This window comes from Ips typographus, linkage group LG16 (genome assembly GCF_016097725.1).
Source record: "Ips typographus isolate SLU linkage group LG16, UJ_Ityp_2.0, whole genome shotgun sequence".
Taxonomy (NCBI): domain Eukaryota; kingdom Metazoa; phylum Arthropoda; class Insecta; order Coleoptera; family Curculionidae; genus Ips; species Ips typographus.
Genome location: NC_138437.1, coordinates 3,242,377 through 3,249,652, shown reverse-complemented (window position 1 = coordinate 3,249,652; position 7,276 = coordinate 3,242,377).

Sequence of the window (7,276 nt, the reverse complement as noted above, 5' to 3'; positions counted from 1 at the left end):
AAAATACTCTATTTAGCAACCCCAAATAATAGAGGAATACAAAGTGTAACAATATGGTTTTTTAAATGGGAACCTATGTTTTGTGCCAATTTGCCTACTGTGAATAATATGTTAAAGTATTTCTTACTAAAATCAGATTGTGTATACTTATACAAGCAGAAAGTATTATACGGTTATTTGGATTTGAAAATAAGCTGCTTTGTCAAATGCCAAAGTTTTGCTAGTAAAACAGTGTTGCCAAGTCAAAATATTTAATGGCCATAAAATCTCGCTAAAAACGGTAGAAAACGGTAAGTTTTGACATTAGTGACAGATATCACGTGGTTTTAGAGGATAATTTAGCTGTCATAAATCTCAGGAACACGTTTTGTATCAAATAATGCAAGAAAACTTTCCTAAACCCCGATTTTTGCAACTTTTGAGAACAGTTTGACAGTTTTGACGTTAGTGACAGTTGTCACGTGATTTTAGAACACTACTTAGCTAGACAGCCAGGTGACAATTGTCAAAATAACTGTCATAAATCTCAGAAACACGTATTGTTTCGAAAACTGTGTTAAAAACTGTAATTCTTGTAAATTCTAGTCAAATTTTGACAGTTGTGGCATTAGTGACAGATATCACGTGGTTTTAGAGGATAATTTAGGTAGGTGAAAATTGTCAGAATATCTGTCATAAATCTCAGAAACACCTCTTGTTTCGAAAACTGCAAGAAAACAATGTTAAACTTATTATTATGACAGTTTGGACATTAGTGACAGATATCATGTGGTTTTAGACATTAATTTAGCTAGGCAGTCACGTGACCCACTTGAAGTAAGAAAATGACTGTTTTAAGCACATTTCTGGAATCCTCATTAAATTTTCTATTCAATAACCTGAAAAAACAGGACAAAATTTAGTACAGTCAGGCAGAAAAGTGGTGTCAAGTTTGAACTGCCAGAAATACAGTTTGAAAGGACAGTGAGGGACAAAATTGTCTGTAAAACCCACTTGGAGTTAGACAATGACTGTTTTAAGCATGTTTTTGGAATCCTTACTAAATTTTACATTCAATAACCTGAAAAAACTACAAAATAAAACATATTTATGGATTTGGCAATTCGCAGTATACAAAATATTGCTCAACCCACATAATAACAATGTTATTAAAAACGGTATATTATACACAAAAGACAGGAAAAAGGTAGAAGAAACTGCAAGAAAACGGTGTTCAACTTTAATTCTTGCAGATTCTAGGCAAATTTTGACATTAGTGACAGATATCATGTGGTTTTAGACATTAATTTAGCTAGGCAATCACGTGACCCACTTGAAGTAAGAAAATGACTGTTTTAAGCACATTTTTGGAATCCTTATTAAATTTTTTATTCAATAACCTGAAAAAACAAGACAAAATTTAATTTAATCAGGGAGCAAAGAGGTGTCAAGTTTGAACCGCCAGAAATACAGTTTGAAAGACAGTCAGGGGCAAAATTGTCTGTTAAATTTACTTGGAGTGAGAAAATGGCTGTTTTAAACATGTTTTTGGAATCCTCATTCAATAACCTGAAAAACAGGACAAAATTTAGTACAGTTAGGCAGAAAAGTGGTGTCAAGTTTGAACTGCCAGAAATACAGTTTGAAAGGACAGTCAGGGGCAAAATTGTCTGTAAAACCCACTTGGAGTAAAATTACTGTTTTAATCTAATTTTTGGAATTTTCATTAAATTTCCTATCTAATAAACTGAAAAAAACTACAAAATAAAACATATGGATTTGGCAATTCACAGTAAACAAAATATTTCTCAACCCACATAATAACAATGTTATTAAAAAAAAGTATATTATACACAAAAAATAGGAAAAAGGTAGAAAAAACACAAAAACGGTAGTCCTGGCAACATTTTAAAAGAAATTGACTCACCCTATATACAATGTACAAGGTACCAGTGTTGCCAAGTCAAAATATTTAATGGCGGTAGAATATTCAGTCAAAAAACGGTAGATCAAAACTAATTCATTCATTTTACATTATTATACAGGGTGTCTTTTAACAGTTGTCAATAATTTTAATCATTAATTCTTGCTATAAAAACCGTACTTCAAAAATACAGTTTTTTCATTTTTTTCAATAATAATTGTTTTTTAAGTTTTGACATTAGTGACAGATATCACATGGGTTTAAAGGATAATTTAGCTAGGCAGTCACGTGACCATTGTCAGAAATCATAAATCTCAAAAACACTCTTTATATCGAATACTGCAAGAAAACGTTTCTAAATCCTGATTTTTGCAACTTTAGAGTATGGTTGACAGTTTTGACGTTAGTGACAGTTGTCACGTGATTGTAGAACACTATTCAGTTAGACGGTCACGTGACAATTGTCCAAATAACTATCATAATTATCAGAAACATGTTTTATATCAAATACTGCAAGAAAACCTTCCTAAACTCTGATTTGTGCAACTTTACAGCACGGTTTGACAGTTTTGACGTTATTGATAGTTGTCACGTGATTTCAGAAGATTATTTAGCTAGACTATAAAGTGACAATTGTCAAAATAACTGTTAAATCTCAGGAAATTGTCTTGTTTCGAAAACTATGTTAAAATGTAATAACAACTTGTACAAGTACAAGCAGTAAAAAGTCGGCATCTATACGAACAAGTTGGAACTAAACGTAACGATATTACAGACATCACTTCCTTTTGATCCCTACGTGGTAGGATTTACTAGCAGGCGCCATCTAACCATAAAAACGCTAACTTTCTATAAACTGCAGATTGCGGTGAATTGATAAAATATCGACACGTCTTACCGAGTAATTGTTCAGATGTCGTCATACACTTTAAGCCTATAAAAGAAAATAATTTAAACAAACAAAATATGATAGTATGCTAACATAGAATCACACACTTGCAAAAGTGTCTTAGCGATTATAATTTTGTTTAATTAAAACCATTAAAAAAAATTTAGAAAAAAAGATGATGAATTTAGTACTTCGTATTACAGTGCAGTAGCTATGACTCTAGAATCAATATAAATGTTACAAAACATTGTGAACAAATGAAGAAAGCAGTGGCAGGTAACATTTTTGAGTTTTTAGAGTAAAAAAATTGGTTCTGACTGTTTTTTTTTTAAGTACATGTTATTTTGAGTATTGTTTCAATATTAAAATGTCATAAAATTGGTGCGCCAACGGAAAAAAGTAAAGTTTCTGGAAAAACACTTCAATAACCTAACGAGATTGAAGAGATATTCAAGACTCACTTCAAACAAGTTTTGCAAAATAATTTTATAAAATAAACAGCACATTAGAAATTTTCCAACTAAATCCGGACTAGCACAACATTTTACGGTGAATTTCCTGAATTTTTTATCTTCAGTTGCCTCACTGTCTTTTGCATTTTCAAGTTATAATGACCTCATTGTGCTTTTATTGACATTAAGGTCGATCACGCAACAAGTAGGCAGTAAAAAGACCGACTAATGTGAATTTAGCAGCGAGGAGAAAAAAAAATCGATAATAGTTAGCACACTCTAATTTTTCTAATCGACTGTGAAACAATATTTCCTAATATAAATATCTCGAGGCATGTCCGGTGTCAAGCGATTAAGTGTAGAAATCAAAAGTATATTTTATTAATCAATACTGCTTCAAGGACTATTAAAAAATTGTTGGGCTTACAAAACAAAAATGTGCAAGGTTTAGAGTATCATGTCAATCATTTAGAAAAACAATTATTTGAAGATGATCGAAAATAACTTAATCTTACACTCATCAGTTTAAATAATAGTGTAAGCAAACAAACAGACAAAAAAAACTGGTAGTATTTGTTTTTATCACCAAAATCTTATCAGTTTGAAACAGTAGTTTAATGTCAGTTTTCAACGGTATATTGATAATTTAACAATTGAGTCTAGAATAATTGCAGAGACACAATTGAGCAATAATAGAGGTAGAAGAAGGAGAAGAGTTTAAGGGTTCCTTTTCTAAACCTTAAGACACATTAATAAGAGTTAAAAAGTTTTTAATTTTTTTTCCCACCCATTTTCCTGTTTTCTAACATTTTTTTCCTAGTTGGATTATGATGCAATTCACGACTTAAGTGGGGTTTAAGATTTTGTGGTTTTGTCTCTCTTTATTATCGTCGATGTTTCGCACTTGTTTTACTGCATCCTCAGGATGATAATGCTTGGAACAAGATCAGTTTTGATTAGATAAGGTGACGAAAGGATAAATGGGTTATTTTTGATTTAGACTTTTTTTTCTAAACATGATGATGCAATAAACCAATGGACATTTTCCTTTGTTATGAGTGTGAAACTAGAGAGTGAATTTTCCAGTTCCACAATAAAATACAAATGCAAACTGTCACCCCTATTTCGGCCATGTTGGAATGCACCTTCTAGGTGCATTTTAATATCAAAGGTGGTTATATGGCATTTGCGTAATGCCTATTTCACAAGGAACGTTAACATAAGAAACCCATAAACATAAACGTAAAGTTAATTTTTATCAAACACTTTTTTTGTTTATTCTGCAATCCCTAAGGAAAAACATATCTAAATCTTTCACATAGAAATGCAGCTTTGTTTTACGGATTCCAACAAATCATCATAAATACAAATTTATGTTTATGTATACGTGTTTCTTATGTTAACGTCCATGATAAAAGAGGCATAAATCACAGCACTAATAGCTTGTGATTGGTCAAAAATAGCAGAAACCTGACAGCTGTTTTTTGACCAATTACAAACTACTAATGCTCCATTTGACACTTGCTATTTCTTCCAAACATGCCCGTTTTCTCCACCAGCACATACTTATTTAAAGTGACTATAATTACTATACTGCTCAGGTAATAAATATAAACATGAGTGAATGGAAAATCTTAAAAATGCTACACAATACAAGGCTACTAACTAAAAAAAAAATCCAGAAAGTCATTAGAACGAAGATAAGAACCGCTAAGAATGAGTGACTGAAACAACAGTGTGAAGAACTAGAACAACTACAAAAAATACACGATGACTTCAACCTACACAGAAAGATAAAAGAGACGACAGGAGTATATAGAAAGAGTACATTCTCTAATGTAGAAAACGATCAGAAAGAATTAGCCCAGGATGATCAACAGCGTAAAATCATATGGGAAAACTATATTAGCAACCCTTTTGCCGATGAAAGACCTGCTGTTGAAAATGTAGACTCTCTCTGGACCTCCCATCACAAAAGAGGAAATTATAAGAGCGATCAATACATCCAAAGATAGAAAGGCGATTGGCTCAGGCCGCATACCTGTAGAGTTGCTCAAACTGTTGGACGACAAAAGTATCCCAGTTCTTCAGACGATATTTAGTCGAATCTATAACACAGGCGAATATCCCGCCAAATGGTTAACATCGAATCCCGAAAATCCCTTGCCGAAAAAGAACAATGCAACAAAATGTGAGGACCACAGATTATCCACTACAGAATATCAATAAAGTGTGAAAGAAACATCGGATCCACACAATTTGGATTCAGACGAGGTTTAGGCACGAGAGAAGCATTAGTTGCGACTCAAGTACTGATTCAGAACTGCAACGATCAGAGAAAGGACATAATGCTGTGTTTCATCGATTATGAAAAGGCGTTCGACAGAGTCCAACATCATCCTCTGCATTCAAAGCCTATACTGCAACCAAATGGCTGAAGTCAGAGTTGGTAACGATCTCACAGAAGCAAGTCCAATTTGTAGAGGGGTCAGACAAGGGTGTGCTCTCTCCCCACTTCTCTTCAATTTATATTCTGAAACCATCTTTCAAGAAGCCCTAGAAGAACGCAACGTGGGCGTTAAGGTGAATGGAGTATGGGTCAACAATATTCGTTATGCGGACGACATAGTTCTAATTGCAGATAACATGGAGGATTTGCGGGATATGCTTGGAACTGTCAGATAATGTCTCAATATCAACACCAAGAAGACTAAATTCATGCTAATTACTAATTACTATATACTTATTAATTACTGGAAAGCCACAAGAATTTCAAAACTCAAGCCTAACATGAGAATCAACCAATAGAGCGAGTCTAATAAATTTAAATATCTAGGAACGTGGCTGTGTGAAAACTCGGAATCAGACACAGAAATCAGAAGCCGGATCGAAAATGCCCACAGTGCGTTCATGAAATTCAAAAAAGTGCTCACCAATACTGATTTGGATCTTGGCTTGAGAATTAGATTTGTCAAATGCTATGTCTGAACAGTGTTGCTTTATGGCATGGAGGGATGGACACTGAAAGTGAACACTATGAACAAGCTGGAAGTGTGTACTGAGGATTCCATGGACTGCAAGAACAACCAACGATGAGGTCTTGAGAATAATCAATAAAGACCGCGAACTGTTAGACACCATTAAACGTCGAAAAACAGCATACCTGTGCCACGTAATAGTCAACGAGAGGTACCAATTCCTGCAATTGATAATTGAGGAGAAGATTGAGGGAAAAAGAGGAATCGGCAGGAAAAGATGTCATGGTTACGCAACGTTAGGCAGTGGACAGGACTGAGGACAATGCAAGATCTAATGCATACCATACGTAATAGGGAAGTGTGGACAAATGTGATCTCAAACATTCATTAATGGACACGCAGCAGAGGAAGAAGAAGAAGAAATACAAGGCAAGTTAGACAAAAGAAAATCTTACTCACAAAGAACTAAAGTGCAATCACAATGCAAGATAAATCAGATGAGAAAACCCAAAACAAAATCAATTTCAGAAGGTTTTTTGGTATCTTAAAACTAAGGCTACTAGAACTCCTTAAATCAACTGAATAACTACTTGTATACATCATCATATAACAATTTGGCTTTAAAACATCACTCACAAAGTTAACATTGTAATATATTTTTCATAAAGATCATCAAAATGAAACAATACTGGATTTGTTCTGGTAATGAATATGCATGTCCAGTACGTACTGGTAGAAATTCATGGTAAATTACGGGAAACTCCAACTGGCTTCTATTGTTATTAAAAAGGACAGACGTGTCTAAAATTTATACTGGTGTAATTAACTTTTTTCTATAGATGCTCACAGACAACACAATCTATAGATGCGACATTAAACAACTTTGATAATATTGATATAAAACATAATCAAACATACGTCACAACCTGAAGTACTTCTGAAGAGTATCGCCTTGATCAAAAGCGAGCGCGTTCTAATAGTCGTGGGAAGTGGGATTAAATTATGTTCGTATTGAGCCAATCCGGCCCTGAATTTTAATCAACCAATACAGTAT